General features: G+C 35.6%; 1 pseudogene; it reads left to right on the top strand.

The window, feature by feature from the left end:
• The first annotated feature begins 8,015 nt into the window (after nt 1-8,015).
• LOC110735669 lies at nt 8,016-9,735 on the top strand (annotated as a pseudogene).
• Nucleotides 9,736-15,177: the final 5,442 nt, after the last annotated feature.

The raw sequence follows: 15,177 nt of genomic DNA, 5'->3' as shown, positions 1-15,177 counted from the left end.
ATGTATTTTTGACAAACATGTCTAAATGAAATGTGTCATTTAAAAATATACATTGACAAATGTACCTAAATAAAATTTGGATCAAAGGCTGGTTCCCATTGTATTGTGTCACGTAGCGGTAATATGAGATGAAGGAAGTATTTAACATGACCAGACTTTAGAAAATTCAAACATAATACTAACTGTAGTTTATGGGAAGAGAACAAAGCCACCATCGGAAGAGGTCACTACGACACTCACTAAATCACCAACTCAAGACAATCAACCAAATATCCAAACCAATCAACCCAAAATATCACACAACAAGAATATGAAATATGAACAGCAATAATTCACTCACAAAGCATCAATAATAAGCGGAATAAAATGCAAACAACACACACGAATTATACGTGGAAAACCCCTTCAATGTGAAGGATAAAAACCACGGGACCTCTTGAGGAGTCCACCCTTAATATTCTCTTATTGATAATAAAATTGAGGGTAAAATGAACCCAATATAGTTCACAACAATTCATAACCTGTTAGATATTTAGAGTGTTGATGGTTGCGCGCTCGCGCACCATGAAGAGCGCCCACGTAAGTTAAGCGCGGCCGCGCAGAGAGCGCGCCTAAACCGCGTACATCTCTGGAATTTGGCAAAATGGAAGGAAGAGAAGGCGTGGCCGCGCGATAGTTGGCGCGCCCGCGCGTCCTGAGTGGCGCGCCCGCGCGTCCTGAGTGGCGCGCCCGCGCCACTGGTCGCGCTTAAACCGCGCCCCCTTCTGCCTTCATGTGGAAATTTCGCATTTTTGATGAGGAGCGCCCGCTACTTAAATAGGAGCACCCGCTCCACCTAGTGGAGCGCCCGCGCCTCCCTTTTTTGCGGTTTTTCCTAACGGTTGAGTCTTCTATTATTAGACTTGGGTTTTTCGAACAAGAAGAGATATAGAACATTATTCTCTGAAATTTCTCTCGAAGAATTCTCCATAATTTCTCTCAATTTTCTTGCAAACTATTGTGAGAAATACTCTTGATTTTTAGTCTTCTTTGTGAATCATTCATCTTTATTTCGATTCTTTGTGCTAAGAACGAAAGGGCTGTCAATTGTATCTCAAAGAGAATTTCCGGAATAACCCAAGCACCGTGTGGGGGAAATTAATCTCTTTAGGAAAGTGTTCACACGTCTTTGACAGTGTATCAAGTTCGTAGTCTCAAGAGACATCGCAATTCTCATGTTCATGCGTGGTTGTTTCGGCTTGGAGTTAAGGCAAGTTTGATAATCTTCACATTAGTGTAATCTTAGTGATTTTCTGTAATTACTTAGATATATTAATACTTGATTCTAATACTTGTGAAGTATTTGTTTAATTACATTACTTTGTTTTGTAATCATACATTTTAGGTTTTGTTTCCCACACGAATTTAAGTGTTTTCTAGTTTAATTTCACTGTAAAACCTAACAATCTAAAGAGATTAAGCTTTAGAATTTATCAAGTATGTCTAGTGTGAAGGAATTAACAACTAATTTTGTTAAACTCAAGAAGTTTGACGGTGTTGAATTTAGGAGGTGGAAGAAGAAAATGTATTTTCTTCTTACATCTCTTAATGTTGCCTATGTTATAAGTACTCCAAGGCCGGGTGAACATGAGATGAAACCTTGGAGAAGGTTCGGGAGAGATCGAAATGGGACAATGATGATTTCATTTGTCGTGGTCATATCTTGAATGGTATGGAGGATGACTTGTTTGATGTCTATCAAAACATCGAGTCGGCCAAGGAGCTTTGGGAGTCTTTGGAGAGCAAGTACATGGCGGAGGACGCTTCAAGTAAGAAATTTTTAGTTAGCAATTTCAATAACTTTAAATTTGTTGATGGTCGGTCCACAATGGACCAATTTCATGAATTGCAACGTATTTATGGTAGCTTGGAAAAACATGAAATATCCATGAATGAGTTGTTTGTTGTTTCTAGCATTATTGACAAATTACCCTCTAGTTGGAAAAGTGTTAAGCATGACTTGAAACACAAGAAAGAGGACATGACATTGTCCGGTTTGGCCACCCATCTTCAAATTGAAGAAGGGATACGTGCCATGGAAGGAGCTAAGGATGGAAATCCTAGCACATCTATCGTTAATATGGTAGATGAAAGAAGAGCTAGTGCATCTACTAGTAGAAAGAGGAAGAATAATAATTCTTCCAAAGGAAAGTCCAAAAAGCAAGCAAACAATAACAAGTTTGCTTGTTGGGAATGCGGTAAGGTTGGTCACCGCAAGAAGGACTGCTTTTCTTTTAAGAAAAGGATGGAGAAAGCCAAGGAGGGCCGTGCTAATGAAAGCAAGGACCCACCCACCAAAGGTAATCCAATTCATGAGGTTGAATTTAATTCCGGTTTGGATTTAAATGCAACGGATCCTAACATTTTTATGGTGCAGGATGATGACTCATGGTGGATTGATTCGGGGGCTTCAAGGCATGTGTGCTAGAGTAAACACTGGATCAAAACCTTTCAAAAGGTTTTTGATGGAGAAGACCTCTACATGGGGAACAACTCTACCGTCAAGGTTCTTGGAAGAGGACAAGTTGAGCTTGTGTTTAGTTCGGGGACTGCAATAATTCTTAGGAATGTTTTGTATGCTCCGGAAATTAGTAGGAATCTTGTATCCAGGCCTACTCTGAATAGTCTTGGCTATAAGCTTGTATTTGAAGCTAATAGATGCATTATTACTTGGGGTGTAACATTTATAGGTCGTTTCTATTTGGAAAATGGTTTTTTTTAAACTCTCTTTGAGAGATAAGTATGTATTGGATGATATTTGTTTGAATGTTGATGTCAATGATAATCATGTTGATTTGAGTTTGTTTGACTTATGGCATTCTAGATTAGGACATGTGAATTACAATAAAATGCTTTTCATGTCCAAACAAGAATTGATACCTTCTTGTGATATTTCTCCTAATAAATGTTCAACTTGCATGTTGAACAAGATCACTAGAACTACTTTTAAGAGAGTTGAGAGAAGTTCTATCATTTTAGAACTAATCCATAGCGACTTGTGTGATTTTCATAGTACTCCTTCTTTGGGGAACAAAAGATACATGATTACATTTATAGATGATTATTCTAGGTTTTGTTATGTGTATCTTTTGCATTCCAAAGATGAAGCTTTAACAAAGTTTGATGTTTATAAAAGAGAAGTAGAACTGTAAGTAGAATCATTTATTAAGAGAATTAGAACTGATAAGGGAGGGGAATATTATGATCCTGTTTATTTCCAATCTTTGGGTATAATTCATGAGACTACGACGGGTTATGCACCACAATCAAATGGTGTAGCTGAAAGGAAAAACAGAACTCTTGAGAAATGGTTAATTCCATGTTATCTTACTCTGGTTTGAGTGAAGGGTTCTGGGGTGAAGCAATGTTGACAGCATGTCACATTCTTAACCGGGTTCCCACTAAGGGAAAACAATCTACTCCTTATGAACTTTGGTACAAAAGAAAACCAAACTTGAAGTATCTCGAGGTTTGGGGTTGTAGGGAAATCGTAAGAGTGCCTGGCAACAAGAAAAGAAAGCTCGATGAAAGGGGCTTGGATTGCATATTTATAGGTTATGCTGAGCATAGCAAAACCTATAGGTTATATGTAATAGAACAAAATGACTATATATCGATTCATTCGGTTATTGAGTCAAGAGATGCAATATTTGATAAAAATCGATTTTCATCAACGAGTGGACCGAAAGATCTACAAATCAGTGCCAATGATAGGAAGATAGTAGATTTGAATGATCAACTTGAAACTCATGAAAGTACATTCGATAATAAGAATGGTAAAACTCCTCAAGTGAGGAGAAGTACTAGAGAAAGGAAAATTAGGAATCCTCTAGATGACTTCATAATTTATTTGGTTGAAGGATTTAGGGATGCCCTTAGTTCCATTACTCCATATTGTTTCAATGTGGATAGTGACCCAAAGACTTATAGCGAGGCAATATCTAGTCAAGATAGTGCATTTTAGAAAGAAGCTATAAATGATGAGATGGATTCCATCATGGGAAATAATACTTGGGTCATAGAGGATTTACCTCCTGGTTGCAAACCTCTTGGTTGCAAGTGGATTTTCACTAGGAAAGGAGACCGAATGGCTCCATAGTGAAATTTAAAGCCAGATTGGTTATCCAAGGCTTTAGGCAAAAGCATGGTGTTGATTATTTCGACACCTATGCACCGGTTGCAAGAATTACCTCTATTAGGTTATTGATCGCAATGGCTTCGGTATATAATCTAGTGATTCATCAAATAGATGTCAAAACGACATTCCTTTATGGAGATCTAGAGGAAGAAGTGTACATGAAACAACCCGAAGGGTTTTGTTTTGGAAGGACAATAAGATAAGGTGTGCAAATTGGTTAAGTCATTGTATGGACTTAAACAAGCACCAAAGCAGTGGCATCGAAAATTTGATGACACAATTCTATCCTTTGGATTCAAAGTGAATCAAGCTGATAAGTGTATATATAGAAAATTTGATGACAAAGGTCATGGTGTCATCATTTGTCTATATGTTGATGATATGCTTATCTTTGGTACAAGTCTACAACAAGTAGAATTGACCAAGGAATTCTTATCCTCATCTTTTCAGATGAAGGATTTGGGGGAGGCGGATGTCATTTTGGGCATCAAGATTGTTAGGGACAATGGAAGACTTATCTTAAGTCAATCTCATTATATTGATAAGATGATCAAACGGTTTAATATGTTTGATAAGTGTCCCGTGAACATCCCCATGGAACCTAATGTTAAATTGGTTAAGAATTCGGGAAAACGGTTTCCCAATTGGAATATTCAAGGATAATTGGATCCTTGATGTATGCCATGACTAGTACCAGGTCGGATATTGCATTGGCTGTGGGGAAACTAAGTAGATTTACTAGTAACCCGGGAGCACAACATTGGTTTGCAATAAGAAGGGTCTTGAGGTACATTAAGGGTACGTTAGACTATGGTCTAACTTATAGTGGATTTCCTTCGGTTTTGGAAGGATTTTCGGATGCTAGTTGGATCACTTACAAAGAGGATAATTCTTCTGTAACTGGTTGGGTATTCATGTTTGGGGGAGGTGCCATTTCATGGTCTTCCAAGAAACAAACTTGCATTGCGGATTCCACTATGGCAGCAGAGTTTATAGCTCTTGCTTCATCTAGTGAGGAAGTTGAGTGGTTGAGGAATTTCATGATAGAGTTGCCTTTATTGCCAAAGCCCCGGTGGCAATCCATTGTGATTCCAATTCGGCGTTGATAAAGGCTTATAGTCAAGTGTACAATGGTAAGTCTCGGCATATTTCACTAAGGCATAGCCTAGTGAAAGAGCTTATCAATGATGGGGTCATAAGTCTTGACTATGTTCCAACGAAGTTAAATTTGGCAGATTGCTTTACAAAGGCTATGGAAAAGCATTCCATCATATTTGCTATGAATGGAATGGGTTTATGTCCAAAAACACGAATTTGTGAAACTCAATCTAACGCTTGAAGAAACATCAAGTCTTAGATTCAATGTGGTTGAATTGCATTTTTGTTGTTTGATAGCAATATTTGATGACCCATATTGCTATGTCACTTGTGATGTGTTAGGTAGCGTCTAGTTAAAGTTCTCAAAGATTTAGATTTGAGAAGCTCTAAATGAAAGTGTCTTGTCACAAGGGCACATTTACGTATATGAGAACCTACCTATATGAGTTCGAAGTTTAGCCGCTTCAAGAAGTCTAGATGGACATATAGACTTTGATGAACTTATGAAAGATACGGGCATATGGTTGTATATAGGTGTCAAGTGATGATTAATTCGATTTGTCTTGTGTGTACTTCACCTTCGAATGGTTGGATATATCCGTGTGATTCAATCCATATGGAAATCATGGGATATGATCATCGTTAAGTGTGTTGTACTAGGTGTCAATTCAATCCGAAGGGACATTGACATTGATGCATGAGATGTGGCTAAATTGATAGAATTGGAGAATGTTTTAAAGGAACACTCTAAATGGGGGAGGATTGTTAGATATTTAGAGTGTTGATGGTTGCGCGCTCGCGCACCATGAAGAGCGCCCGCACAAGTTAAGCGCGGCCGCGCAGAGAGCGCGCCTAAACCGCGTACCTCTCTGGAATTTGGCAAAATGGAAGGAAGAGATGGCACGGCCGCGCGACAGTTAGCGCCCGCGCCACTGGTCGCGCCTTAACCGTGCCCCTTTTGGCCTTCCGGTGGAAATTTCTCATTTCTGATGAGGAGCGCCCGCGCCTCCCTGTTTTGCGGTTTTTCCTGACGGTTGAGTCTTCTATTATTATTAGACTTGGGTTTTTTCGAACAAAAAGAGATATAGAACATTATTCTCTGAAATTTCTCTCGAAGAATTCTCCATTATTTCTCTCAATTTTTTTGTAAACTATTGTGAGAAATACTCTTGATTTTTAGCCTTCTTTGTGAATCATTCATCTTTATTTCGATTCTTTGTGTTAAGAACGAAAGGGCTGTCAATTGTATCTCAAAGAGAATTTCCGGAATAACCCAAGCACCGTGTGGGGGAAATTAATCTCTTTAGGAAAGTGTTCACACGCCTTTGACGGTGTATCAAGGTCGTAGTCTCAAGGGACATCGCAATTCTCATGTTCATGCGTGGTTGTTTCGGCTTGGAGTTAAGGCAAGTTTGATAATCTTCACATTAGTGTAATCTTAATGATTTTCTGTAATTACTTAGATATATTAATACTTGATTGTAATACTTGTGAAGTATTTGTTTAATTACATTACTTTGTTTTGTAATCATACATTTTAGGTTTTGTTTCCCACACGAATTTAAGTGTTTTCTAGTTTGATTTCACTGTAGAGGAGTGGACCACATTGATCATATGCTTACACTTCTCTAATTAAAGCTCAATTATATGTTTAATCGAGGGACCACATAATTTTCAAAAATAAAAATTTATAACATATCTAATGCAAGTGGATTAATTTAATAATTGTGATGCGTATTCTAATAAAGGAGTGAACCGGAACGAATCATACGACAATATACAAAAGCTACCTTTTCTTTTGGCTACGAAAGAATTTTAGTTGGATTAATAGTACCTTGTTAATCATATCCCTCGGATTTTCGGACAAACTTTTGATTATTTGCTACTTGCTACCTAACTTTATCTTAATACATGATGAATGTTGATTATTTGCTACTTGCTAGCTATAAATAAAGGGGCATAATTCAACTTGGGGAATAAAAGAAAAACACATTTCAAAAAGCATGTGCCCACCATACGCACCATTGCACCGTCGTCGTCTCTGACCTTGATCTAGAAAAATAATAGTAGTAGGGGATGCTTTTAACAAGCCGCCGGTGACCTATGCTCCCTTTTGGTATTATTATCTCCGATTCGATTTACTTGTCCTAAAATCGTTTACTTGCAATATTATACAGATGAATTAATATTTAATGTTTAAATCTAAGAATTGATCGATTTATAAAGTATTTAAGTATGGAATAAGTAAGTTATGTTCGGGGATATTTGCGAAATTTATTAAAAGAATAAATTTACTGATCTGAGAAGTTTGTGCTGTATCAGTCATCACTTGCAATATTTGCATCATGTAAAAGATCTATATGATGTTAACCGTGTTAACTAGCTTTTAACCAAAGTTAAGCTTGGAATATACTTTTTAATATGAGGACTTTGTGTAAATTTTTAATATTAATATTAAAAATTACAAACCCCAACACCCCCCCCCCCCCAACCCTCCTCACTTATGATTTTCTTATGTATTAGTTTACTTCCCAATGGTAAGAATAACTTTTTTTAGGATAGAAAAAATGCAGATACATTCTATTCAATCATGACATACAATTTTACTTTTTTCACCTAATCCCTCACTAACCATTACATCCCTCACTAACCATTACATTTGTATTAAAATACTACTCTGATTAATAAAATATAAGTCCATCATCATTTTAATTTCATACAGAAAAAAAAAGGACTATCCACTTTAATTTTGATTATATATTGGCCTCAGAAGTTGGCAATATATTCTACCAAGTGATTAAAAATTAATAACTATTATAAACATTATTCAGAGAAATAATGGCTTCTCACTTAACCTCATTCGCCATAGTTGTATTTTCATCCTTGGTAGTAGGAAGTTTAAGTATTGTACCAGTTGCACCTGGACTGTCACTCTCATTTTACTCTTCCAATTGCCCGAAACTCGAATCCATTGTTAGAGATCATCTAAGCAAGTTTTCAAGAAGGATATCACTCAAGCGGCTGGTTTGCTTCGCCTTCATTTCCATGACTGCTTTGTTCAGGTACCATCTTACAACATTTTATTACATATATTTTATTTGTGCATGTCGAATATTTTGTATTATTGTAGTTTTAATTATTGGTATCATGTATAATAGTGTTTTTCAATCGGGTATTCAAACTAGGTTCGAGCTTGGATCGGATCAGTTTAGATGAACTAAGACAAACTTATAGAAAAGATAAAAAAATTGAACATATCATTAGATACTAGGGTTTTTGTTCCACACTTCAAAAGGAAAAGGAAATAAACATTCAAATTTTATGCATTTGTTTCAAATTAGTGTATCTAACTATATATGTACCTTTCTAATGGTTGATTTTTTTTTTATGGAACATAAATTAGGGATGCGATGGATCTGTATTGTTGGATGGGTCAGCAAGTGGTCCAAGTGAACAAAACGCACAACCAAATTTGTCACTGAGGAAAGAAGCATTTAATATTATAAATGACCTTCGTGCCCTTGTCCAAAAAGCATGTGGCCAGGTTGTTTCTTGCGCTGATCTCAGTGCCCTTGTAGCTCGTGATTCCGTTGTTTTGGTATAATCCTTATCCTATAAGATTTGTTTACATTCTTTATGTACCAATTTCAATTAATAAATGCCTTAACAAATGTTTCATTTGGTTTTGTAGTCAGGTGGACCAAACTATAATATCCCACTTGGAAGAAGGGATAGCCTAAACTTTGCCACACAAAATGTCTAGCCAATTTACCTAGTCCTTCTAGCAACACCACAACCATTCTCAACTCCCTCTCCACCAAAAGGTTTGATGCCACTGATGTCGTAGCCCTCTCCGGGGCACACACCATTGGTCGCAGCCATTGCTCCTCTTTCTCCAATAGACTCTACCCAAAACAAGATGGGACCATGGACCCATCTTTTGCAAAGAACCTTAAAGTCACTTGTCCAACTTCAAACGCGGATAATACCACAAATTTAGACATTCGTACTCCTAATGTATTTGACAATAAATACTACATCGACCTTGTTAATAGACAAGGTTTATTTACTTCCGATCAAGATTTGTTCATGGATACAAGAACGAAAGGCATTGTCAATAGTTTTGCAAACAATCAAAGTTTGTTTTACGAAAAGTTTGTAAACGCGATGTTAAAAATGGGACAACTTGGTGTGTTGACGGGTAAACAAGGGGAGATTCGTGCAAATTGCTCCGCGAGGAATGCTAAAAGTGTGGACTTGTGGTCTGTGGTGGAAGAGGGAGAACAAGGAAGATTATCACAATATTAAGATATTTTTCTACTAAGTTTTAAAATGGAATTGTAATAAATTGTGCTATTTAGTTTTGTGTTTAGTCTCGGTTATAAGGCATCATGTCATCTTTGTGATGTTTGTTTGATACTCCAAAATTATCAATATGGTGTGTTTAGCTTAGCAATTTACATTTGGAGTTACTATTGTGTTTGAGAATTGATTTGTGGGGAATTTTATGATTAATGTAAACTATGGTCCCTATGGACCGGAATGTATTGCTAGAAAAGTATAAATATAAAAAAATTATGCTAGTGTTTTGGGCCTAAAACAATCACCTAAATGATTAATTGTTTCATTTAATTAGTTATGGATTGTGAGTAGTCTCTTATAGGTCTTGGGGTCGTGTACCCCTTGTCATCTCGTGGTCTGGCATGAAAATTCCTTCTCCCCTTTATTTATTTGTCATTTTCTTGGTGCTTTCATACTTTTCTAGGATTTATGGTTATCTCTTTGTTGATAATTGATTATGTTGGAATAAGACTCCAGAATTAATCGAGGATGGGCTTATAAGCTAATGAATTGAATGTGTCAAGGGCATATCTCTCAAACTATTTTGAATTAGAGTGTATCCGTGCTAACGCACATTACATACGTAGCATGTATATTTAGAAAGAAAAACAATAGGAGATGTGAAAGTTAAAAAAATAAAATAAAAATAAAAATTGGAGAACTAGAAGTTTTTTTTTTTTTTTTTTTTTTTTTGAGATAATATGGAAAATTGGGTCTGCCCTACGGCCTAACACAGATGCTCTTGGGTCACAAGCTTGCGTTGCCAAGCTCAGCGGAGAACTAGAAGTTATTTAGTTGGAGGTTATAGCAAAAAATGAATAAATAAAATAAAATGCATGAGATTTAAGAATTGGGCTTTTGAAGGGTTTAAATGACTCTGCAATTATATAAAAGATTTTGAGATAATTCAAGTTGGAGGTGAATCTTGTTTAATTTCAAGAGTTTTCCAATAATAGTTCATAAGCTTAATTTCGATAAGAAACAAGAAAGTTATAGTTGTTTTATTAGGAGTTGTATGTGCTAACCTGAATAGGCCGAATAGCACGTCCATGCTGCTAGAGTTCATGATGATCAGTAGCTATTGGATCAATTAATCTACGCTGTCACGTCCGTGCTAACCTGATACTCTAACCCGATAAGTCGATGGTATAAATACCCATTTGAGGTTATGTTATTATTTATCCACAAATTGAGAGAAACACATAGAGATAGAGCTCTTGTTTTTGTAACTCTTATTTTTTAGCGTAAAAATTAGTGAGATATTACTCTTATAAACACGAATTGATGAAATCAATACAACTGAAAGGTTATGTGTGATCATTTAGCTTAGGCCTTTACGCCGTTAAGCCATTAGAAGACTCCATGTACTACGAATATTTTTCAGCTCTTGCTTTCTCTAATATAGTGAAGAAATACCTTTTGATTAATTTCCCACTTGTGGAGTAGGGGTCTAATCGACCAAACCTTAAAAATCCTTGTGTACTGCACTTTTACTACTATTTTTTTTTATATATAATTAAGTTCTCAACGTTTACTTACTCATTGACTATTCTTCCACACAAATCAAATACAATACCGTCTATTTTTAATTTGTAATGTGTTATTTACTAGTTCAATAAATTTGGGATTCTAATATTAGAAGTTGTTTAGTTGGACTTTTTAAAATGGGTTAAAATGGATTTAGATTCCGTTCTAGTCATTTTAATGATTGGTTAGATTTTTTAATTATGTAACTATAGCCCATCTAACATATAAAGTAATTTATATACCATGAATTAAACAAAGCATTTAATTAAATTAATTAAACTTACATATAGATTAATCAATTAAAATAATATATAAATAAAATTTAAAGCAACTTAACATGTAAATTTATCAAACTAACCAAAAACAAACACAAAATTAAACTAAGACACAAACAAACTTAACATCAATCAAATTTTACATACATGCATATACACGAATAAGGGAGAGTGAGGCACTGGTTAGAGCTCCCCTCCCAATTTTAATAAGAGATTCAGAATTGATTCTCATCACCCGCCTTTATGGCTCTCTAAACACACACACACACAAAAAAAAAAAAAAAAAAAAAAAAAAAAAAAAAAAAAAAAAACCAATAAGGGCAATAAACTATACATGAGCATAGCTGAAAAGATTAAAGCCACTTACCTCTGAAATTGAACTCCTTTTTAAGAAAATACAAAGTAAATCTACAATTCCTATAATTAAATTAAGAATTAATGTTAGTGAAGTTACGGTGTGGGAAAAAATTTGGGAAATTCTACATGGTGGCCTCATGAATTTAACTTTTCTACGTGGAAGACGAACTTTTTTCCAACTCTCTTCAGTGGCACCAAGGTTTAGAAAAAATGACCATAGTGACCTTTTTCAGGTTTATGGCTAACTTTTTTAGTTAAAATGGTTAACCTTTGATTTTTTTTATTAAAAAATTATTTAAATTATATTCTAAAATAATTAAATTTAAAAAAAAAAACAAAAAAAACCCAAAAATTCCCAGCCACCCCGCAAACCCTAACCTTGCCGGAATCAAGCCACCCCCGACCACCGAAAACACCTTCCAGCCCAACCCTTGACCACCGAAACCACAAAAACTAGTCGGCTGGTCTTCCACAACCCCACCTGACCTAGCCCCGACCCCCAAAACCGCCACCCCGATCCCCAAAACAACTACGAAGTCTAACGAAACCACTGCCACCCCCACCGCGAAGCCCTAAATTCGACGAAAATTGGTCGGGCACACCCTTTGACCACCAAAACTCGTCCGCCGGCCTTTTAAAAGGTCAACTAACCTAGCTAGCCCCGACCCCTGTAACCGTCTACCCAGCCACCCAATCCCAAAAACCACCAACAAGTCCGACGAGTGCGCGCGGTGACTTTAGGTGGTTTTGGTGGTCAAGGTTGGCTAGGTTGGTGGTTTTGGAGGTCGGGGATGGGTTAAAGGTGGTGTACAGATCCATCCGTTCGATTTCGATGGGTAAGAGGGGTGGTTGGCCGGTTTTCGGCGAGGCTAAGGGTGGGGTTAGGGTTTGACTGTGGGGATAGGTGGCTGGGAATTTTTTTGTTTTTTTTTTTAAAAAATTTTACTATTTTAAAATATAATTTAAATAATTTTTTAATAAAAAAAAAAATCAAAGGTTAACCATTTTAACTAAAAAGGTTAGCCATAAACCTAAAAAAGGTCAATATGGTTAATTTTTCTAAACCTTGGTGCCACTGAAGAGAGTTGGAAAAACTTCGTCTTCCACGTAGAAAAGTTAAATTCATGAGGCTACCATGTAGAATTTCCCATAATTTAATTTGAAGAGTAATTGAAAGCCTATTATTCATTTGTCACTTACCTAGAAACAAGGTGGGGGAGAGATTCACCTTGTGGTGGCACTGGTGTTGGTTGTCGATAGGCCGATGAAAAGCACTACAGAAGCTTCGTTCAGTGACTTTCAAATTTACAAAATAAAATGACAAAATTTATGTAACTAACCTACGCTCTTCACGCCACCCTGTTGAGCCGTCAATCTTTGAAGGTGGCTGTTGGAGTTGCGATGTCTGAGACTTCAAGCGTCGCAATTCTCCTTCCCTCAACTCTTTCTCTTTTTTCCGTATGTTTTTTTTTTGTGTTTAGAAAGCCACAAGGGCGGGTGATGAGAATCGATCCCAAGATCTCTTGAAATCAGGATGGGAGCTCTAACTACTTGAGCTATCCCTCATCACTCTCTCCTGTGCGTATGTTTTGATAGGAAAAAGAGGGAATGTCGTATTCTTGTGTTTTTTTTTAATTTTTTTTTATTACAATATATTTTTAATCAAACTGTGTGGAATCCAATAGCTACAAGCCATCGGTAATTGTTTTTCTTAAAAGAATTTAAATATTTTTACAGTGTTATGAAATATTTTTGGATGTCTATATACTCCTATACTCTCTGGAACATTCTACATTATTATGCTCAAAGCAAACCCTAATAACATTGTATCTGTATATATATCCCCTATTCTTTGGAATAAACACATATAGATTAATTCTCTCTCATTTATCTTATGTTTCCCCTTATTTCATAACACGTTATCACCACCAGCTCTAACCGAATGAGAAGACAAAATCAGCCATAATTGAATAAGGAGACGAACAAAGAAGTCAACTAGTAACTTCATGAGTATTTCTAAACATACTCCTCCCCTCCATCGAATTATCCTTATCATACATTCCTTCAAGTATCCCTATAATTTTTTCCCCTTATTTTTATTGATATCGTCATATTGTTATTGTCCTACTTGAGGTAAATTAATTATAAGGTGTTAGATTTATTTTATTTGATCAATTAACATGTTCAGTGATATTTTGGTATTGTAGTGAAGTATGAAGTCTAATGAATATGGGATATGGGCTATTCGATTTATTTCGGCTAATTTGTCTTATTTGAATATTTATACTTTTGGGGAATGAAATCAGTTTGGTGGTTTCATTATCAATCTCCGTTTCAGTATGAAGATAATCATAGTATATTTATTTTGAACTAAATATTCAATAATGTTAATTATAATTGTAAACGCTGACCTAGCCCTTTTTGGAATTTTTAAATTCTTGGTCATGATGATCAAATATATACATATTGCTTTTAATTGTCTATAATTTACCGTCATAATTGAGTGTTCAATTGTATGTATTACGTGAGATTTTTTAGCCGTATATTTCTTTTTTTGGATTAAGCTAAATTCCTACAATATACATAAGAAGTTAATCTAATCCTTCTTGAATTAAGAACTAGAGCTTTATTGTTAGATATGTATAACAGGATTTAATATGATGACGCAGATACATTAATATAATCATAAAGCTGAGTTTTTTTTTTCCCCGTGTCATTGATTTCGTGCCTACAAAGTTCATATCGAATTAAAGATATGTGCCTTGTTCCCTTTTATGTTGACTGGGTGTAGGAAAGTTCCTTCCCAAATTTTGTTGTTGTTAATAATTTTGAAAGTGCCTTTTATTATGCATGTATATTATGAAGTGTTGCCTAGCAATGTGGGTGACTTGATTTAATACTAACTAGTAAATTAGCTTAACTCACCTTGGTAAGTGTATTGGGGAAAGAAAACTCCATGAGAGTTTATATATCTATGACAAACTTAGCAAGTTACGGGTACGTTACTTTCTGCTTATGTCTTTTGTGTTCATTGTTAAATCAGGTTTGATTATAAATTTATTATTTATCATATCGTTTTGATTACGGAAGGTTTGTTTGGTTTTGAATGTTTCAATGTGTCAAATATTTTCCTTGATCTAGTGGCCTAAGCAACAGTTTGGTTGAGTATGGAGAATGTGCTAAGTTTAGGTTGTGAGTATTCCTATTAGCTTGAGTCTAAAAGGAAGAATCAGTATTTGTATTAATTCTTGTTAACTTAACATTTTTATTGAACTTATAATGTGTACATTTGCTAAATAAGTATATCATTAGTTTTCATTGACATATGACATGTTAATCTTGTGTGCTCATGTGGCTTCTTTTGTTTCCTAAGCTTTGTTTTCGCCAGAGTAGTTGAGTATA

The sequence above is a fragment of the Chenopodium quinoa genome, unplaced genomic scaffold (genome assembly GCF_001683475.1).
Source record: "Chenopodium quinoa cultivar QQ74 unplaced genomic scaffold, ASM168347v1, whole genome shotgun sequence".
NCBI lineage: Eukaryota > Viridiplantae > Streptophyta > Magnoliopsida > Caryophyllales > Amaranthaceae > Chenopodium > Chenopodium quinoa.
This window is presented reverse-complemented; position numbering and strand designations above follow the sequence as displayed.